Genomic DNA, 23,600 nt, shown 5'->3' on the forward strand with positions numbered 1-23,600 from the left:
AAGGGATGTTCTTGTTGTACTATGACTTGGAGACACAAACTTAACAATAAAATTAAAGATTTATGGCCCAAAGATTAATAGACATAGGAAAGCTGCTGCGGGGCCAGCCAGGAGAACCAGGTCCAGACATTAGTGTTTCTCTAGGTATGAGAAGATGCAAGAATTTGGATTCATGAAAATCTTTACCTGAAAATATCTGACTATCTGAAGGCCTGGTTTGTTTTTGTTTGTTTTCTTTTTTTCCAGAGCACAGAGTGCCTTATTTTTTGTCTCCATCCTGAACTCCTTTCAAGGGGGTATTGAAGGTCAGCATCTTGTAGTGGTCATGATTTAATCTTTGTAGATTGGCAAGGGCCAACTTTCAGTCATCAGGGCCCCTTCGTAGTCACATATTTGACCATGTTCATCTCATGGTCATTGTGTCCCGAGGTGCTGGGAAGACTCATTCCCAAGTCTAACAAGGATTCCACTGACAGGCCACTCAATGTGTTGTCACTAGGCCAGGCCTTGTAAGAAGAAAATGTCTCTGGACCATACCTGTCTTACTAGCCTCTTGGTCCAGGAAAATTTTTCCTCTTGTTGCTTCTTCCCATATCTGCTGCTGCTGCTGCTGCTAAGTCGCTTCAGTCGTGTCCGACTCTGTGCGACCCCACAGACAGCAGCCCACTAGGCTCCTCTGTACCTGGGATTCTCCAGGCAAGAACACTGGAGTGGGTTGCCATTTCCTTCTCCAATGCATGAAAGTGAAAAGTGAAATTGAAGTCGCTCAGTCGTGGTGGACTCTTAGTGACCCCATGGACTGCAGGCTACCAGGCTCCTCTGTCCATGGGATTTTCCAGGCAAGAGTATTAGAGTTACATTATTACAATTATTGATCTCATATGGAACTGCATATCAGCATTTTATCACAGGCTCAGTCACACATTTGGTAAGGTAAGAAATAGTCTTCTGAAACAAGCTACATAGAAAATAATATAGCTAGCAATTATTAGTAAGGTCACAAGCAAGAATTTAAGTGAAGAACGGTCACTGGGTAGAGCCTGGTACACCCCAGGTCATCTGATAAAGTTAAATGATTATAGCCAAGTGTTCATCTCCTGGTTGTACATCATGGAGCATCTGACCTTTATCCAAAGATTGGTTAATGAGATAAGCTTTAGAAACAATCTTACAGTGTCCTTTTTAATAACTTAATTAAACACTTTAGCAATATAACATAACAAAGAACTACCTCAGAAGTGAGTCTTAGTAAACACAGACCTTAATTAACAAAACTAGAACTTAATATTCAGTGAAACATCATTTTTTTTTTCTTTTTGGAGAACTCACTGTGAGGGCATTAACACTGTAGCCAGGGAAGGCTTTAACCCATCAAATAAAATGAGGTCTGTCAGGGACCCGGGGAAAGCCAAGCAGCCGTCTTGGATTTCCCATAGCCCTGGCTCTTTGATTTTCAGCTGTTGTTTATCCATTTTTAATTTCCTAATTTAGGAGCAGACTATTGTCATGTTTTCAGGACATTGGGATAGCAAAAGTCTAACCGTGAGGGGTTATTTTTTGTTGTTGAAGCAGAATGAGCTTTGTCTACATGTACCATAATCTTAAATAATGTTTATTTACTTCACCAAAGTAACAAAAAGATTTTAAAAACAAGTATCAATCACTTAAAGGCAAAGAAATTCATAATCTGTTATCAAAAGCTGCATTCTAAGAAAACTTTATTCTCTAAACAGGGAAAAGACCAAATTCCAGTCTGGTACCAACTTACTGTTAATAACAAAAGTTGCTTATCTGCTTAATCTTAGAAAGTCTTTTCCATAAATTTTGAAGAACTAGCAGTATTCTTTTAAAAGCATTAGACTAAAACCATAGAAGGCATGTTTAAAATCTGATTCTATTGCAATTGACAAAGAAACCTGGTGCTAACACTTTAATATGATAACTAGAATTATAATTGATCATATTTTATCAGGGCATATCAAATCTATATGAATTTTACATAATTCTAGGATATCTATATTAGTAACATCAACCATACAGTATATAACCTGAAAATATTTATCACCCCTTCAACATTACTTCTAATGTAATTTAACATGTACAATGAACCCTGGTAGCAGCATCCCAAAGTTAGATAGAAGTCAAGTTATTTAGGAAGTTTTGTCAATAAATGTCAAAGGGTTTATAACCCTCAGTCAGGTAGGATCATATAAGTTACTATGAAATAATAGTTATTCACTTAGCCAAAGTTAACAAAAGATTTCAAAGGTAAATATAGAACAGATCAATTAAGAGGTAAAGAAACTTAAATCTATTATTAAAATCAGTTCAGCATCTGAAGAAAGCATGTCCTCTTAACAGAGAGAAAGGCCAAATTGTACCAGCTTACTTTAAACTCATTTGCTACTGCTACTGCTAAGTCACTTCACTCGTGTCCGACTCTGTGCGACCCCATAGACGGCAGCCCACCAGGCTCCCCCGTCCCTGGGATTCTCCAGGCAAGAACACTGGAGTGGGTTGCCATTTCCTTCTCCAATGCGTGAAAGTGAAAAGTGAAAGGGAAGTTACTCAGTCGTGTCCGACTCTTAGCGACCCCATGGACTGCAGCCTACCAGGCTCCTCCGCTCATGGGATTTTCCAGGCAAGAGTACTGGAGTGGGGTGCCATTGCCTTCTCCATAAACTCATTTAGATAATATTAAATTTAGTCAGTCCTAACCATGCACAAAAGTTTTTTTCAGGGTCCACTTTCCACAAACTTTTAATCACTTTCTATAACAGCCACCTGTAATTCAGACCTACTTTCTTTTTCCTTTATAAAATGTAATTTTATTTTTTATATCTTCTTTATTAAAAACATACATCCTACTTTCTTACTAGATTAGCAAACAAACATTAGTACTGGATATTTAATATTGAATATTTCCCAGTTTATGTGAATCTGAAATTTATTTAGGTTAATTTTTCTTGTATTTAGAATTGTTTAATTTGTAAGCCTTTACTTTTTTAGGCCAATTAAATTAGACTTAATTTAAAACTTCAACAGTATTATCAGGAAAAAACAAAAGACATACACTGAGACATACATAAATCCAGACAGAGATCATACAGTTTTCTGTTTGAGATTAAAAATATCTCTTTGACCCCCGCCCCCCTTTTTTTTTCTTTGCTTGAAATTCTAATTTGCCCAAGGCTGAGGTCTCAGGCAAAGTTGGCTGTGTATTTCAAGGACATGGAAAGGGTTAATTTCAACCTTTTCCCTAGGCAGGCCTTTTAACAAGCTAGTTGTTTTTAATTGCATATGCAAAAACGAATTGGCTTTGCAGTTTCCAAAAAGAAAAATTTTTTCTCACTCTGTTCAATCAGCAATCATGCACTCAACAATCATTCAGAGACTATCACAAGGCCTCTCTTTTCCTGAGCCCCCAGGTTTCCTTAACTGTTGCTCCTTTCCTGGGAGCTCCAAGGAGGTTATCAGTCACAATGCCTCCCTCCTCCCAAGTCCCCAGTTCTCCCTATCTGATGCTCTCTTCCTGGGAGCCCAAGGAGGTGATCAGTCTCCTCTTCTACCCGCTGGGGTAGGTCCTGACTGGGGACCAGCCCCAGGGCCTTACCGTATCCTGTGGTCATTCCTGGCAAATTGGTCCGTCCATCCAATGAGTCTGGCAGGGGCTTGGCCATCAGGAGAGTCAGAACACCGGTCCAAGAGAGGACCCGGAATACCGTCAGGTGACACTTCTCTTCGTTCGTCTCGGGGTTCCTCCACTCCAGACTGGCCGAGCCACCAGTCTGGCGGCTTAAGGAGCTGGAGTGGTCGGAATCTCTCTGGAGCCTCCAGAAATGTTGCAGAAAGCAGTAATTGAGAAACCAAACACCACACTCGGAGAGCTGGAGAACTCAGGTTTATTATGCCAGCAAGCCCAGAGGAGTTAACACTCCAAGCTCTGAGCCCCAGATAAAGGGGTTACAGAATTTTTATACACGAACAGACATGATTAAGCGGGTCTGTAGGTTTGCAGGGGCTGGGTAATTGCAAAGAGCAGGACAAGGGTGAGTGAGATAAGCACCAGTTCCTAGTATTGTAAGTCTCCACTCTCTGAGACTATCTGACCTACATGATCCAGACTTTGCAAGGAGCAAGCTGAGTTACAGAGGCAGAAGGAGCAGGAGATTACGTAAAATTTTTAACTTTTCCTCTTCACTACAAATGTACTGGGTAGCTTTTTGTTTCTGTGGTTTGTTGTTGTTATTTATTTTACTGTTCATGCAGAGTTCTTTATATGAATTTGATTCAGACCAATATTCACCAAACATAAAACTCCACAAAGTACTGTATATTTGACTTGTTTAATCTAAATCTCAGTGGTATATGCCCCCCACAACACTACAGGAAGACAAATAACAAATGAACATAAGACACCATACAAGTTAAAAATCCTGTATCATAAATTATTTCTTCCTCCAAACACATACAAATTTTTATTCTCAGGCCTAACCCACCAAGGGCAAAAAGGACTGAGACAAATGTGTCCGGTATATTTTAAATCTAACTGACAAGCTTTAAAAACATAAATCCAATATTATCATTAAGTCATCATAAAGTCCACTTTATTTAGTGGACTACAAAGCACAATATCCAAAGTGGTGTCCTCTCCGCTGTCTTTCAGGGCTACCTTAGAATGGGGTCGTAGCGTACCAACAGCGGACGTGGATATTCACAGCAGTCAAAAGTGACATTCACAGATATGCCAGACCAACCCATTCATGAACAAAGCTTGGATTTTGTTTTCCTTCTCTGCTCTCTAGTTACAAGGAACCCCAGCCCATCCCATAAGACCTAGGTGTGAGCAAAATTCAGGATACTGGCACAACTACAGTGGGTGATATGGGAACTGGAGCACCTGTGTCCTCCATACCTGCTCAAGCCCGCTCCCAGATACACTACTTCAAGACCCACCAAGTTAGATTACTGATGGATCCAGTTAGGTGGATGTGACAGTATCTAGTTTATGATGGGCAGTGAGCAGCCATCACATTAAGTCTGCTGGGGTAGTATCATGGCAGGATCTGATGTTCAAATACTATCTAGCTCTTTGCTGTAGATGGCACATACTTACTCCAGGAACTTAGGAGCTTACTCTCAGGCTCTCCTATTGTGACTTGGCACAGGCTCCATGGCAACATTCTTCTCTCCCACTGATAATCTCTAGTACTACAGGATTTACCAATATCATCAGGTCCAAGCCACAGGACTGCTTGTATCAGTCTAGATATGCTACAGAGTACTTTCTGGGCCTCTCTCAAAATTAGCAGTATTTTAAACACAGCATTACTCAGCAAATGATTAAAGCACTATTTCCAAGTGTAAACTGTGCTGCCCCTCAAACCTTGAGGAGGTTTACCAAGTATCTATAAGGGTTTATCTCCTAACTCCTGGACCTCACGTCTCTTAGGAAGGCTTTCAGAGTACTTGCCACTTGGAGCTCCTCAAATAGAATTTATCAAAATAAAATGACATTGACATAAAATATTGATATGGAAATACATATTGATGTAATCAATTTAAAAGAGCACTGTGATATTAACTGGAGAAGGAACTGGCATATGGAATTTAGAAAGATGGTAACAATGACCTTATATGCGAGGCAACAAAAGAGACACAGATATAAAGAACAGACTTTTGGACTCTGTGGGAGAAGGTGAGGGTGGGATGATTTGAGAGAATAGCATTGAAACATGCATATTACCATATGTGAAATAGATGACCAGTCCAAGTTCGACGCATGAAACAGGGCACTCAAAGCTGGTGCACTGGGACAACCCTGAGGGATGGGATGGGAGGGAGGTGGGAGGGGCTTCCGGATGGGGACACATGTACACCCATGGCTGATGCATGTCAGTGTATGGCAAAAACCACCACAGTATTGTGAAGTAATTAGCCTCCAATCAAAATAAATGAATCTTTTTTAAATTTAATAAATAAATAAAAGAGCACTGTGATGTCTCACAGAATAGCTAAATGTTCCAGGTCCCTTGGACCATATTATGACAGAGAGGAAAATTCACACAGCTCCAGGGCAATATCCTGATGGTATAATGTCATTATACATGGGAACTGCTTCTAATAATTCTTCCTGATGAATAGGAAAACACATTTGATGGGTCAGTAATCAGATACCACATACCCATGGTTGTGTTAATTTGCTCTATCAAAGAGACCACCTCCAGGCACTTGCCTGACAGTAAGTGGTTAAGAATCTGCCCTGCAATGCAGGAGTCACAGGTTTGACCCCCTGGTCCAGGAACTAAGATCCCACATGCTGCCGAGCAGCTAAGCTAGCGTGCCACGACTACTGAGTCCGCTAGCTTCAAAGCCCATGCACCACAACTAGGGAGCCCATGAGCTGCAACGAAAGATCTCGGGTGAAGCGAAGACCCAGCATGCTGCAACTAAAACCCAACACAGCCAAATAAAATAAAAAGTCAGTCAGGATATCAAAACATGATGGCGGAGGAGAAAGGACCCTGAGTTTATCTGCTCTCAGGAGCACACCAAAACCACAAGTATCTGCAGAACAATCACCTCTGAAAAAGACCGAAACCGAGCAGAAAAGATGTACCACTGAAGACATAAGACAGGTAGGTGGGGGCAGACTCCGGGTACAGTGGAGTCCAAACCCCGCCCCGGGTGGGCAACCCACTGACGGGAGAATACCTATGTGCAGGGCTTCTCCCACCAGACCAGAGTTCTGAGCCCCACATGGGCTCCCCAGCCTGACGGTCCCGCACCGGGGAAACCAGCCCTCCAGTTTTTGGCTTAGCGGGCCGTGGGGCTTAATTTCCGGAGTCCCCAACAGACTGCAGGAAATAGACTTTACTCTTAAAGGCACACCTTATCGTCATGCGCACTGAGACACAGGGGAAAGCCGTCATTTGATAAGATCCTGGGCCAGACCTACCTGCCGGCCTTGGAGAGTCTCCTGCAGTGGCGGGCAGGAGGCTGCAGCTCCTGTGGGGCAACAGTATTCAGGAGCTCATGCTGTCTCAGGAAGCCACAGAAAGCTGGTACCAGCGGGCGCCCCGGGAGGCTCCTCCCTCTCACTCTTGACGCCCAGACCCGCCCCGCCCGAAACTGTAGCAGCTGGAGCTGGGGCCTGAGGCCAAAGAACTAAGGAGCAGCGCCGCAGGCCCACTCAGTTCAGTTCAGTTGTTCAGTCATGTCCGACTCTTTGGGGCTTCATGGACTGCATCAGGCCAGGCTTCCCTGTCCATCACCACCTCCCGGAGTTTGCTCGACTCATGTCCGTTCAGTCGGTGATGCCATCCAACCATCTCATCCTCTGTCCTCCCCTTCTCCTCCTGCCTTCCATTTTTCCCAGCATCAGGGTAGTTTATAATGAGTCAATACTTCGAATCAGGTGGCCAAAATATTGGAGTTTCAGCTTCAGCATCAGTCCTCCAATGAATATTCAGGACTGATTTCCTTTAGGATGGACTGGTTTGATCTCCTTGCAGTCCAAGGGACTTTCAAGAGTCTTCTTCAACACCACAGTCCAAAAGCATCAATTCTTTGGCGCTAAGCCTTCTTTATAGCCCAACTCTCACATCCATACATGACAACTGGAAGAACCATAGCTTTGACTAAATGGACCTTTGTTGGCAAAGTAAGGTCTCTGCTTTTTAGTATGCTGTCTAGGTTTGTCATAGCTTTTCTTCCCAGGAGCAAGCATCTTTTAATTTCATGGCTGCAGTCACCATCAGCAGTGATATGGGAGCCCAAGAAAATAAAGTCTGTTACTGTTTCCATTGTTTCCCATCTATTTGCCATGAAGTAACGGGACCAGATGCCATTATCTTCGTTTTTTTGAATGTTGAGTTTTAACCCAGCTTTTTCATTCTCCTTTTTCATGTTCATCCAGAGGCTCTTAGTTCCTCTTCACTTTCTGCCGTAAGAGTCATGGCATCTGCATAGCTGAGGTTATTGATATTTCTCCTGGAAATCCTGACTCCAGCTTGTGCTTCTTCCAGCCTAGCATTTTGCATGATGTTCTCTGCATATAAGTTAAATAGGTAGGGTGACAATATACAGCCTTGACATACTCCTTTCCCAATTTGGAACCAGTCCGTTGTTCCATGTCTGGCTCTAACTGTTGCCTCTTGACCTGCCTACAGAGTTCTCAGGAGGCAGGTAAGATGGTCTGGTATTCCTATCACTTTAAGAATTTTCCACAGTTTGTTGTGAGCCACACAGTCAAAGCCTTCAACATAGTCAATAAAACAGAAGTAGATGTTTTTCTGGAACTCTCAGGCCCACTCAGGAGGCCTAAAGGCTTCCGGAGCCCACAGCCTCCGGATCCCAGGGTTGCTCCTAGATGAACCACTGTGCACAGCCCTGCCCACCTCACCAGAGGCCCAGGACCCAGCTCCACCCACCAGAGGGCAGACAACAGACCCAAGAAGACCACAGTTCCACAGCAGGCCAGACCCTGCCCACCAGCAGGCCAACAGAAGCTTTGGGATACCCCAAACCCCATACCCAACTGTGTTGGGAACTCACACATACACTCCAGCAATCTGACACCAGCTCTCAGATCATGAGCACTGCGGTTTCCAGGACCCAGCCCTGCCAACCAGTAGTCCAGCACTAGCCCCATGACCTGGCCGCACTCAGCAGTGCAGGGGTAATAGCCTCAGAGTCTTCTGGACCCCGACTCCACCCACCAGTGAGCAAGCATTACCCTGCAGTCCCTTGAGTTCTGCAGACAGCCACCTAGGACCCACCAACCAGCAACTAGCAGCATTTCCACAAGACAGGGCCTGGCAGCCAACCAAACTAGGGGCCAACCAAGCCTATCAGATTGCCCATACAGTCAGCCAGTCGCAACAGCCTTCTTAGGGGAAACCCCTGGAATATTATAGCTTGAGTGACAAAAGATGAGTGCGCTGCTGCGATGCATAGGACATGACCTACGGAAGGCCCCTTCTCCAGGGTCAAGAAACATAACTAACCTGTCACATACATAAAAATTCACATAGCAACTTGGATAAATTGAGGCAGCAGAACATGTTCTAGATGAAGGAACAAGATAAAACCCCAGAAGAACTAAGTGAAATGCAGATAGGCAATCTACCATGAAAGAGTTAAGAGTAATGTTTTTAAAGAGGATGAAAGAACTCAGGAGAAGAATGGATACACAGAGAAGTTAGAAGTCTGTAAAGAGTTAGAAAATATAAAGAACAGCCTTCAGAATGGGAGAAAATAATAGCAAATGAAGCAACTGACAAACAACTAATCTCAAAAATATACAAACAACTCCTACAGCTCAACTCCAGAAAAATAAATGACCCAATCAAAAAATGGGCCAAAGAACTAAATAGACATTTCTCCAAAGAAGACATACAGAGGGCTAACAAACACATGAAAAGATGCTCAACATCACTCATTATCAGAGAAATGCAAATCAAAACCACTATGAGGTACCATTTCACACCAGTCAGAATGGCTGCCATCCAAAAGTCTACAAATAATAAATGCTGGAGAGGGTGTGGAGAAAAGGGAATCCTCTTACACTGTTGGTGGGAATGCAAACTAGTACAGCCACTATGGAGAACAGTGTGGAGATTCCTTAAAAAACTGGAAATAGAACTGCCTTATGATCCAGCAATCCCACTGCTGGGCATACACACTGAGGAAACCAGAAGGGAAAGAGACACGTGTACCCCAATGTTCATCGCAGCACTGTTTATAATAGCCAGGACATGGAAGCAACCTAGATGTCCATCAGCAGATGAATGGATAAGAAAGCGGTGGTACATATACACAATGGAGTATTACTCAGCCATTAAAAAGAATACATTTGAATCAGTTCTAATGAGGTGGATGAAACTGGAGCCTATTATACAGAGTGAAGTAAGCCAGAAGGAAAAACACCAATCCAGTATACTAACGCATATATATGGAATTTAGAAAGATGGAAACAATAACCCGGTGTACGAGACAGCAAAAGAGACACTGATGTATAGAACAGTCTTATGGACTCTGTGGGAGAGGGAGAGGGTGGGATGATTTGGGAGAATGGCATTGAAACATGTATAATATCATGTATGAAACGAGTCGCCAGTCCAGGTTCGATGCACGATACTGGATGCTTGGGGCTAGTGCAGTGGGACGACCCAGAGGGATGGTATGGGGAGGGAGGAGGGAGGAGGGTTCAGGATGGGGAACACATGTATACCTGTGGCGGATTCATTTTGATATTTGGCAAAACTAATACAATTATGTAAAGTTTTAAAATAAAATAAAATTTAAAAAAAGAAAAAGAAAATATAAAGAACAACCAAATAGAGATGAAACTTTTTATCAACCTTTCTGTCCAAGAATTATCCAACATAAAATTCTATCTGCATGACTATATGTACAAAATTAACTTCATTTTCTACTCAAACTTCACTTCCCCGAAGGTCCAGAGCTGTGTGGATAACACCTCTGCCCTTCCAATAACCCACACTCAAATCTCAAGCATCTCTTTTGACTCCTCAAGAAGTAAAATCTATCTTGCAATTTTACACTTCCATGACTGCCATTCTTAATTCCTCACTTTCGATTTTGCAATTCCTCATTGTCATCCTCACTTTAATCACCCCATCACTCTGAGCTATGTTCCCTGTTACGGATTTTAACCTCCTAACTGCTCTCCCTGCCTCTCAACAACCTTTATATCCATCTTGTACATGGCTATCAGATTAGCTTCCCTGTGGCCCATCTATTTCATATGCTGAGGCATTTCAAAAACTGTCAATCATAAAAAGTAAAGTACAATCCCTCTAGATATCTTCTCAGTGCTCTCCGTGGCCTGACTCTAACCTAAAGTTACATAGCCTTCCCTTTTCCTGTTTATGATTACTTCTCTTCATGTGCCAGCCACCCCGTGCCCTCCTTGTCCTTTCCTGAGGCTGTCTCTCTGCTTGCTCTTCTAGCTCCATGTGAGGAACCACTCCCATCCATCCTGGCACAGGCTGGTAAATAGAGCTGTGGTTAAATGATTAGCCTCTAAAGTCAAACTTCAGGCCACTTGCTAGTAGGTCATTTAATCTCAATGACTTAGTTTCTTTTCCTGGAAAATATGGAGTTGGACTATGGGGGCAGATTGCATCTACCTCATAGAGCTGTTATGAGCATTAAATAAGTTAATATATGCTTAAGGCCTGGTACCTGGTTAGCAATGAAAGAGGTTAGCTATTAGTAGTTATTGGGCTTCCCTGGTGGCTCAGTGGTAAAGAATCTGTCTGCCAATGCAGGAGATGCAGGTTCCATCCCTAGGTTGGGAACATCCCCTGGAGAAGGAAATGGCAACCCATCTCAGTATTCTTGCCTGGGAAATCCCTTGGACAGAGGAGCCTGGTGGGCTACAGTCCATGTGGTTGCAAAGACTCAGACAGGACTTAGCGACTAAAATAGCAACATTAATAGTTATTATCACCTCCTTCAGACTCCCTGATTCCTCTAGTGAAAATAACCTGTTTCTTCTCTCAAATATTATGATGACATCTCTCTCCTTCTCTAATGACTTTTATCATTTCTCACCACAGGATATTTATTTGTATAGACATCTTATATTCCCTCCAGATTATAAGCTTCAGTATATCATTATGTATCCCAACTCAATACATTTTATATATTTAACATTACATTTAATTAGTGAATGCTGGGTTGTCAGACTGACTATAGTTATAGTGATAGCAGTAGGGTTTTTTCACTCTTTTTTAGAGATTATCATCACTGTCACAACCTGGAGAAAATATCAATAAAATCATGGAGTATCTGCATGCCCCACCTCTGCCTACATCCTTATTTGCATTAATTATTATTTCTCACCAAACATGAGCTGTTTGTACCAAATGGCAGTGATAATGAACCATTGAAAGGTGACTGACAAACTCTCTCTCTGGTTCCGCCCCCCCCCCCCCACCATAAACTACAGCAAAAAAAAAAAAAGAAAAAAAGCCAAATCTCAACCAGGATCCAAAGAGGAGACGCTTCTGTGGTTGTCTTCTCCTTTTTATAAATTCCTGTCATGGATTATCATGATGTTACTTTTATTCTGCCTCATATTGTAGACATTTTCATGCAGTTTTTATCATGCTCACGCCTTTGCCATTAAATGGAACCTCATAAGATTAGAAGCCTTGGCTCATGTAATTTTGTATCCTCTACAGTACCTTACACTGTGCCACAGGTAGGATGGTCAATATTTTATATTTAGAATACAGAAAAGGGACTCTTGATTTGTGCAGAGACTGAACAATGCTGAAATTGCCTGAGAGTGTAGGAAAGAATAGTATTGTCTGGCAAGACAGCCAGATAATATAAAAACAGTATTGGCATCTACACGAAATAATCCTGCACTCAATAGGCAAAGTTCTTAGGCACCATAGCCTACTGAAGGAGCATGGAATTTATAGTTGAACTGAATTAGTTGCAAGTATGTGTGTGTACCACTCAGTAGATGTTTCACTTTGAGAACAGCATTTAAATTTTTTGTTTCACAATCTCCAATTGTAAAAGGAAGTAATATCTGCCTTATGGTCTTGAGACAAGAATTAAATGAAATAACATATGTAAGGTTTGTTGAACAGCACTCAGTATACAGAGCATATATAGTAAATGCTTGATAATGGTAGTTCCGTTGAGTATGACTTGATATGTCCTATGGTGGCTCAGACGGTAAAGCGTCTGCCTGCAATGCGGGAGATCCAGGTTCAATCCCTGGGTCGGGAAGATCTCCTGGAGAAGGAAATGGTAACCTACTCCAGTATTCTTGCCTGAAAAATCCCACGGACAGAGGAGCCTGGTAGGCTACAGGCCATGGGGTCACAAAGAGTCGGACACGACTGAACGACTTCACTTTCACTTTCAGAATGTCAAAAAGTAAACAAGGGAAGGTTAACCATACTTTCAGGAATAGCCAAAAGAGATGACATCAGCAATTAATTGAACAAAAGAAGACAAGATAAATGGTACAAGTCATAATAAGCCTGAGCCTTTGTGAGTATGGGGGTAAGCCCAGACTTGTGTGTGTTAGATATGACGCAATGCTTTTTAGCCTATTCTTCTAGGCTGTACAAAAATTTAAGATATAAAATGGAAATAAATTTTATCAGATCAGTTTGCAGAATACATGAGCCAGCAAATACCCATTTTACTTTTGCAGAGATATTTTTTATAATGTTTATAGCTAAAATCACTGTAGAAGGTGATTGCAGCCATGAAATTAAAAGATACTTGCTCCTTGGAAGGAAAGTTATGTCCAACCTAGACAGCATATTAAAAAGCAGAGACATTACTTTGTCAACAAAGGTCTGTCTAGTCGAGGCTATGATTTTTCCAGTGGTCATGTATGGATGTGAGAGTTGGACTATAAAGAAAGCTGAGTGCCGAAGAATGGATGCTTTGGAACTGTGGTGTTGGAGAAGACTCTTGAGAGTCCCTTGGACTGCAAGGAGATCCAACCAGTCCATCCTAAAGAAGATCAGTCCTGGGTGTTCATGGGAAGGACTGATGTTGAAGCTGAAACTCCAATACTTTGGCCAGCTGATGTGAAGAGCTGACTCATTTGAAAAGACCCTGATGCTGGAAAAGATTGAGGGCAGGAGAAGAAGGGAACGACAGAGGATGAAATGGTTGGATGGCATCACTGACTCAATGGACATGGGTTTGGGTAGACTCCAGCAGTTGGTGATGGACAGGGAGGCCTGACGTGCTGTGGTTCATGGGGTCGCAAAGAGTCAGACACAACTGAGTGACTGAACTGAACTGAACTGAATTTGAATAATGTAAATTTCTATTATGGATTATAATCCTAATAATGGTACTTTTATTCTGCCTTGTATTCTCTCCCATTAGATTCCCTCATGGAAAGAATAACCACCAACATAAAAATTTTTACCTATAGCCACAGAAGGGGGAGATTGGAAGAGGAGTGAATGCCCATTCAAATTAGTAATATCAAGGCTGTTATTTAAAAAAAAATTCCTGGGACTTCCCTGGCAGTCCAGTGGTTAAGACTCTACTCTTCCAATGCAGGGGGGTGGATTTGAGCCCTGGTCAGGGAATTAAGATCCTACATGCCTCATATCAAGGCCAAAAACCAAAAAAATATTCCCAAGTGCCTCCAGGACAGTAGGAAAGCAAATAGAACATAGGGAAGACTCACATTTCTATGTATTCCCTTAGCTTACCCCCTTCCTGCCTTACATCCCTATCTTTTAGTTCTTGGACTGCTCTGGTCATGAAAACTGGGGGCTTCATCCAAAAAATGTATGTTGTCAAGAAATCACAGACACTACATATTCACAGCTTGAGTGGTCTAACCACCCAAATCCCACTGACACACCTCACTTACCTTGCCTGACTTCATTCCATGCCTACTCTCCCTCCTACCCAGCTGTGACTGCTATAGCAGAGAGAGCCAGACCTTAGAAACCACATCCTTGAAGACAGCACTGTTTCTATTCACTGGTTTTCCAATGGCTTGTTGGTGCTACTGCTAAAGTCCAAAAATCATAGACCAAGAGATTTTCTTTTAATGAAAGCCTATCAATTCAGTTCAGTCACTCAGTTGTATCCAACTCTTTGCAACCCCGTGGACTGCAGCACACCAGGCTTCCCTGTCCATCACCACCTCCTGGATCCTACTCAAACTCATGTCCATCCAGTCAGTGATGCCATCCAACCATCTCCTCCTCTGTCATCGCCTTCTTGTCCTGCCTTCTGTCAATGTCATGATCTTTATTTTCTGGATGTTGAGTTTTAAGCCAGCTTTTTCACTTTCCACTTTCACCTTCATCAAGAGGCTCTTTAGTTCTTCTTCACTTTCTGCCATAAGGGTGGTGTCATCTGCATATCTGAGATTATTGATATTTCTCCTAGCAATCTTGATTCCAGCTTGTGCTTCATCCAGCCCTGAATTTTGCATGATGTACTCTGTGTATAAGTTAAATAAGCAGGGTGACAATATACAGCCTTGATGTACTCCTTTCCGGATTTGGAACCAGTCTGTTGTTCCATGTCCAGTTATAACTGTTGCTTCTTGACCTGCATACAGAGTTCTTAGGAGGCAGGTCAGGTGGCCTGGTATTCCCATCTCTTTCAGAATTTTCCACAGTTTGTTGTGATCCACACAGTCAAAGGCTTTGCCATAGTCAATAAAGCAAAAGTAGATGTTTTCCTAGAACACTCTTCCTTTTTCTATGATCCAACGGATGTTGGCAATTTGTTCTCTGGTTCCTCTGCCTTTTCTAAATCCAGGTTGAACATCTGAAAGTTCATGGTTCACATACTGTTGAAGCCTGGCTTGGAGAATTTTGAGCATTACTTTGCTATCGTGTGAAATGAGTGCAATTGTGCAGCAGTTTTAACATTCTTTGGCATTGCCTTTCTTTGGGATTGGAATGAAAGCTGACCTTTTCCAGTCCTGTGGCCACTGTTCAGTTTTCCAAATTTGCTGGCATATTGAGTGCAGCACTTTCACAGCATCATCTTTTAGGATTTGAAAAGCTCAACTGGAATTCCACCACCTCCACTAGCTTTGTTTGTAGTGATGCTTTCTAAAGCCCACTTGACTTCGAATTTCAGGATGTCTGACTCTAGGTGAGTGATTGTACCTTCGTGGTTATCTGGGTCATGAAGATCTTTTTTGTATAGTTCTTCTGTATATTCTTGCCACCTCTTCTTAATAATTTCGGCTTCTGTTAGGTCAATACCATTTCTGAAAGCCTATAAATAAACATAAAAATATTAGAAACGCTATTTGAATGATGCCAAATGAAACTGTACTTCTCTTGTACTATTCTCTTTATTGCTTTAGACAATATTTATTCTAGCAGGATGACTTACAATATAAGGGGGTGTCTTTGATTTTATTAAACATATCCTTCATACATTTACTTTTAATATCCGGTAAATCCCTAATCAGTGTATGCTGCTGCTGCTAAGTTGCTTCAGTCGTGTCCGACTCTGTGCGACCCCATAGACGGCAGCCCACCAGGCTCCCACCGTCCCTGGGATTCTCCAGGCAAGAACACTGGAGTGGGTTGCCATTTCCTTCTCCAATGCATGAAAGTGAAAAGTGAAAGTGAAGTCACTCAGCTGTGTCCGAGTCTTCGAGACCCCATGGACTGCAGCCTATCAGGCTCCTCCATCCATGGGATTTTCCAGGCAAGAGTACTGGAGTGGGGTGCCATTGCCTTCTCCAATCAGTGTATAAGATATGTTTATTCCAAAATTCAAATATTTGTTGGTTAAATTTATTAGGTAGGGAACATAGTCTTTACTTCATGCAATAATTACAACATGTAGTAAGAGATTTATCCAGGTATAGTTCAGAACTTTAGTTTTGAACTTGAGTTCTGAACTTGAGTTCAGAAAATAGTTTCAATTTTGTTTGATTTTATTCTGTTCTTAGTTAATATTTACTGGATGCTCACTCTGTGGTAGGCACTTCATATGCCTTATCCCACTTATTGTTGGAAATCTCTCTCAGGGGTTGGTAATAAAATTATCTCCATTTGACTAATGAAAACTGAGGCACTTAGGTAGCTTGCCCAAGGTCATGCACTAGTAAATGGCAGAGTCAGGACCTAAGTAAAGACAGTCTGACTCTAGAGACCCACCCATCCCCACCCCCAAAGCTCCCTCTGCTGGATTGAGTCAGAAAGGCTGGGCTATCCTCAAGTAACACTATCTCAGTTAAGTGTTTCCCCTACATCAGAGCATTATTTCTGTATATTAAACTGTTAAATGAGTTGTATAATATTCAAAAATATTTATGAAATCCAAACAGTTTCATCTATTAGTGCCTGGCTAATGGCTTGTAATTAAAGCACAATCTGTTAAGCCAAACAAACGAAAAATTAGCTTATTGGTTTGGAATGTAAATAGAGAATTCATTAACTGACTACAGTCTTTTCCTGCTGCTATATTTGGTCTTTTGTTAACACATGGAGTGTACAGCAGGAATAGAGTAGATTGGTTTTCCTGGTAGGAAAATGTACCATACTTTCAACTTTGACCATTATTAAATCCTCCAAACCTCTGATATCCATGTCAGGTTGAGAAAATGGGTTCATTCCTTCTTAGGAGCAGAAACCCGGCTCTTTTCCTTGACCACAAAAATACCAGAAGATCTTGGCTATCTTTTTTTTGTAAATGCCTGCTACTGATTATTAGTAAAATGAGGAAAGAAGCTATGAGTGACATTGCCCAAATACATCAAGACTAATGGAAAAACACTCAGAATGCGTGTCAAGTCTAATGGTGGGTTAGTAATAACATTTTGCACACAAACAGCAGACAGTTATTATTTGACTTTTCGTTCATTGATGACATTATAGGAAGCCACTAGATACATGTGAAAATAAATATTTGCTCTCATCTACAGTCATTTCTTCTTGCTTTTGATTGCATTCTCTTCTAACATCTGTTTCTAAAACAAGGGTAGGTTTTAGAATTATAATACAAATGCTTAACAGAAATCCATTCCTCAGAGAAAAACAAAAATAAAGCCTGAGGGTTCCGATTAGCATTCTTAAAATATCTGGAAATAAGAATGCATTACTGGAAAAACGCTTTGAGTTACTGCTCTTTGAAACAGAATTATTAGTATTTGAAAGAAGAGAACCATGCTGTCCTTTTAAATATGCACTCCAGAAATTTGCAGAAACTTGTAAGACCCAAACTCTGAGGTCTTCGCTGTGATGCTAGGTTGTGAGTTCAAATATAGTGTCTCATTTGGAAATGACCAATCGTGGTGGACAAACTCTTGGACATTAAACTCCAGCTAAATGTTAAGTCTTATAAGACTTATCTCCATTCAGTAATTTCCTTATCTATCCTGTCCTTATCATCTTTGTTATGGTCAGTGGCAAAGATATCCCCTCCTGCTTTTAGGAACGATATCCTAAAGTTGACACATCCTAGCCAGGAAGCTTGTCAAACTTCAGAAATGCCTCTACAGGAGCAGTAACGGGATTTAAAAATTAAATACAGATTGCAATCCTTAACTTGCCTAGAAACAGCACTAACACACTATGTTTTAGGAACACTTACTCCACATGGCAACACCACCAGGCTCGCTTGCTTGGACAGACAAACTGGCCCCCTCTGAGCTTGCTAAGGCACCCTCTCTGGTGCACCAACTTGATCAGTCTTGGCATCGGCAAAGGAGGGAGCTGACCGAGTGCTTTGTGGGCTCCACTTTCTCTCCTACCTCGTCCTGAAATCTCCACTATTAAAGAAAACTGAAAGATCATACAGAAGAGGAATGGCAACAGTAAGCTCCAAGGGGCTCTAGCACAGTCAACCTGGGACACATTAAGTTAGCACGAGGTCCTAGAGGGGTGTCTCAGGGGAAGGTTGGGACAAGGACCCTTCTCAGAGTCGGGAAATCCATTTCAGGAACCTGAGAGCTGGGTGGCAGAAGGAAAAGATCTAGGAAGATAGTTTAATTCACAGAGTAGCTTTTATGCTATCAGGAAATTTGCAAACATGATGCCCTTGAAATGGAATTGCCAGACATAGCAAATTAAAATGCAGTATACGCAGGCACTCCAGTTAATTTAAATTTCAGATAAGCAACAAATAATTTTTAATTTAAGTCTGTCCCATGCAATATTTGGGATGTACATTAAAAAATTATTTGTTTATCTGAAATTCATATTTAACTGAGAAATTTTACTTTATCTGGTGATCCCTCCCCCTTTTACATGACCTATGTTTCAGCCCGAATTACATCATTAAGCCTGAGAGCTTTAAGTTACCAGAAAACAGTTCACAAAGTGTGATCCCTGCATCAGCAGCCTCAGCTGCATCTGGGAAATTGTTCAAAATGCAAATTCTCCTTCCTCCCCTGCAGACCTGTGCTTCCCTGGTGGCTCAGTGGTAAGCAACTGGCCTGCCATGCAGGAGACCTGGGTTTGATCCCTGGATCAGGAAGATCCCCTGGAGAAGGAAATGGCAACCACCTCCAGTATTTTTGCCTGGGAAATCCCACCGACAGAGGAGCTTGGCCTTCTACAGTCCCTGAGGTTGCAATGAGTCGGATACAACTTAGAGACTAAACAGCAACATCTGCAGACCTATTCCATCCCAGAAATTATTAACCGAGACTGCCAGGAGATTCTGTCACATACTCAAGGTGGAAAACCAATTCCCAGAGCATCTGAAGGCTGAGGGACAGTAGAGGTTTGGTGAGATAATGGATAAGGGAGGAGAACTTGATGGTGGGGAATCAACGAGAAAATGTCAGAAACAATACCAGGTACATCAACTGGATTGAAGGCCCTGAGATTCTTGACCCCTTTGCATTGTGACTGATTCCTGAGATCTGGTTCCTATCATTTCCTAGTCCTGTTACAGAAAGTGGGATCTGGCTGCTCATTGCTCAAAAGCCAATAAAGAGGCCAAGTTGGTGAAAAGGAAAATTTGCTTTATTTTGGATGCTGGCAACTAGGAAATATGGGTGGGGGCAGGTGAGAAGGGAGAAAAGCTTCTCCAAAGGCCAACTCCACCCCTACCCCCACCCCCAACAATCAGTTGGCAAGGACTTTTATAGGCTGAAGGAAGGGGCTACATGTAGAACAAACACAGCTCTGACTCATCTTGTAATTTGTCATGCCCTGGTCTGACCAGCGTCATCTTGATTGTTTTAAGAACAAACTTCAGTTGCATGGTCAATTTGTTCCCATTTCCCTGGGACCAGTTCTCGGAACTGTGGCAGCTTATGTCATGGCTGTAGTCTGCTCATCATGTAGTTAACTTCTTCTACCTGGTGCGGGTTTCAATATCTATAAGACAGCTCACAGGATATGGCTCAGAATATTATCTATAGCCCTTGAAAAGGACTAAAGGTCCTTGACTTTGCAAAATGACTAAACTATTATTATTTGGTCTCATTTGTCTGTTTTCCTTTGTTTCTGCATTTTCTCACTTCTCTGATTAAACTTATTCATTGGCTAAAGTTTTTCCACAGAAAAAAGGCAGGTTGAGGACATGGGAGGGGGGAGAACCATAGGTACTGCTCTGCTTCTCTTCCTTTTATTGATTGTCAATAAAACGGGTTATAATGAAAACAGTTTGTGTGTTTCAGGAACACTGAAGTTGGAAATACCCACCAATTTTTTAAACTGAAGTGTAGTTGATTTACAATATTATATTCATTTCAGGTGTAAGACATAGTGATTCAATATTTTTATAGATTTAGATTGTGCTTCATTTAAAGTTATTGCAATATAATGGTTATATTTCTCTGTGCTATATAATGTATTCCCAATGTCCATCATTTCTGAAGGGAAAGTCATGTAATAGGGAGGAAAAGGGAGTTTTCGGCGCTGGGGCTTCCAAGAAATGGCTCCCAAGGCCTGAGAAATGATATGTGGGGGAATTCCAAACAGGAAATTCCTCGTGCTTCCTGACAGGAGTATAGTGCTGAGCCTGGGAGACTAGTTTCCCTCAGCTCACAGTCATGCTCTGAGGAGTTAACCACAGCACAGATCTGCTTTCCCCAGGATTCCCACAACACGCCAGCACATTACGGTGTGATCGGAGAGGGCCTCCAACCACCGTCCAGTACAAACGACCTAATGACACTGTCCCAGGACCATGTGCTGTTTGCCAGGCCTCTCTCTGTCCTCAGCACTCATCTGCCCAGAGGCCAGCCTGGCTCCAGACCTGCCCTTTCATCCCAATTAGCAGGAGGCTCACTTGAGGCTCATTTTAGTTGAAGTGGTAAAGCCTTCTTGCGTAAGTACTCTCTGTACTTAACAGTGGTGCCTAAGTGTTCTCCCTGTAAAATCTAGATAATTATAATGGCTATCTGTAAGTATTGCTCTGAAGATTAAGGAGTTAATGTATTTAAAGTTTAGGACAAGTCCTGGCTCACAGAAAGGGCTCGGTAAACATTGTTATTAATACTATTAGTAGTGGTACTGCCACTACTGTTGCTACTAGAAATCATAATGCCTGAGCTCAGAGCTCGGGCTGGAAGGAAGAAAAGAGTCACATGACATCAGGACATCACCTGTGCCCTGCAAGCAGTGCTTTCCCAAAGTTGGTCCATGAACAAATGCTTCCCTGGCTTCCTAAAAATCAACTCAGGAGCTTATCGTATGTTCTGATTCTTCACCCCCGAGGTCTGATCTGACAAGCAGGGAAAGGAGCTCTTGAATCAACCTGAATAACAAGCACCCTGAGAGTTTCTGGTGCTTTCTGAGGTTTAGGGACCACTGCTCAGGGAGACTGCACCCCTCAAGCCACCACTGCCCCACAGCTTTAAGAAAGACCTTTCTGAAGTGACTCATCCACTCAATCAATTGCTTCCTTCTACTTCAAGTAACCCCTTCAAAGTTAATTGATGGCAAGTGTTAAGTGATTTATTATGAGACTCAGATCTCTTGGCATCAGGAGAAGCTATTTCTTCACAGGGATGCATGAGTAATAATAGCAGCTATTACACGTTACATGTTTACAATTTGCCAGGACTACAATAGGTGGTTTTTATATATGACGTCCAATCTTTCCAGGAAAATACTATTATTCTCGTTTTACAGATGATGAAGCCGGAACACCAAGAAGTTAAGCATCTGCCTGAGGTCATACTGTTACAAAACGACCGCGTCAAGGTTCAGGTCTGACAGACAAGGAAATTTAGGCCTTTTGCTCTACTCCAGTAGCTCTCAAATATTTGTGAGGGAGGGAAATGGAAACAGCAGCAACAGCAACAACAAAGAAAAAAACTTAAAAAAATCTATTTTAAAATTTTCTAAACATTTGGATTTATGGGCCCCAAAAATACAAAGACTAATTTTTAAGGCAGTTTCAGGCTCATAGCAAAATTGAGAGGAAGGTGCTGAGATGTCCTATATCCCCTGCCAACCCCTCACACACAGGTGTAGCCTCCAGTATCAACATCTCCCACCAGAGGGATATATTTATTATAACTGGTGAACCTGCCTTGACACATCCTTATACCCCAAAGTCCATAGTTTATTTTAGGGTTCATTCTTGGTGTTGTACATTCTATGGATTACACACAAAGGTACAATGACATATTCGTTATTGTTGTTCAGTCGCTAAGTCATGTCTAACTCCTTGTGACCCCATAGATGGTTCTAGATGTTCAAGCTGGTTTTAGAAAAGGCAGAGGAACCAGAGATCAAATTGCCAACATCCGCTGGATCATGGAAAAAGCAAGAGAGTTCCAGAAAAACATCTATTTCTGCTTTATTGACTACGCCAAAGCCTTTGACTGTGTGGATCACAATAAACTGTGGAAAATTCTGAGATGGGAATACCAGACCACCTGATCTGCCTCTTGAGAAATCTGTATGCAGGTCAGGAAGCAACAGTTAGAACTGGACATGGAACAACAGACTGGTTCCAAATAGGAAAAGGAGTTCGTCAAGGCTGTATATTGTCACTCTGCTTATTTAACTTCTATGCAGAGTACATCATGAGAAACGCTGGACTGGAAGAAGCACAAGCTGGAATCAAGATTGCTGGGAGAAATATCAATAACCTCAGATATGCAGATGACACCACCCTTATGCAGAAAGTGAAGAGGAACTAAAAAGCCTCTTGATGAAAGTGAAAGTGGAGAGTGAAAAATTTGGCTTAAAGCTCAACATTCAGAAAACGAAGATCATGGCATCCGGTCCCGTCACTTCATGGGAAATAGATGGGGAAACAGTGGAAACAGTGTCAGACTTTATTTTTTTGGGCTCCAAAATCACTGCAAATGGTGACTGCAGCCACAAAATTAAAAGATGCTTACTCCTTGGAAGGAAAGTTATGACCAACCTAGATAGCATATTCAAAAGCAGAAACATTACTTTGCCAACAAAGGTCCGTCTAGTCAAGGCTATAGTTTTTCCTGTGGTCATGTATGGATGTGAGAGTTGGACTGTGAAGAAGGCTGAGCGCTGAAGAATTGATGCTTTTGAACTGTGGTGTTGGAGAAGACTCTTGAGAGTCCCTTGGACTGCAAGGAGATCCAACCAGTCCATTCTGAAGGAGATCAGCCCTGGGATTTCTTTGGAAGGACTGATGCTAAGGCTGAAACTCCAGTACTTTGGCCACCTCATGTGAAGAGTTGACTCATTGGAAAAGAGTCTGATGCTGGGAGGGATTGGGGCCAGGAGGAGAAGGGGATGACAGAGGATGAGATGGCTGGATGGCATCACCGACTCAATGGATATGAGTCTGAGTGAACTCCAGGAGTTGGTGATGGACAGGGAGGCCTGGTGTGCTGCGATTCATGGGGTCGCAAAGCGTTGGACACAACTGAACGACTGAACTGAACTGAACTGAACTGAAAATAACTAGCAAAATCCTTTAACTATTTGCAGTGCAGACAAATAGAAAGTTATTATATGTAAGACACAGCATACAATGATACCAATAAAGAAATGCATGTAGGGAACCAGAAAAACAATGACTTTTGTTTAACCTCATAATTCAGACCTGATCTGGACATGACTCCCTTGTACATGGTGATAGTGGGTAGGTGCTCCAGGGCACTAAACATGAATTCTCTTTCTAGAAATCAC

Source organism: Bos taurus, chromosome 11 (genome assembly GCF_002263795.3).
Source record: "Bos taurus isolate L1 Dominette 01449 registration number 42190680 breed Hereford chromosome 11, ARS-UCD2.0, whole genome shotgun sequence".
Lineage (NCBI taxonomy): Eukaryota > Metazoa > Chordata > Mammalia > Artiodactyla > Bovidae > Bos > Bos taurus.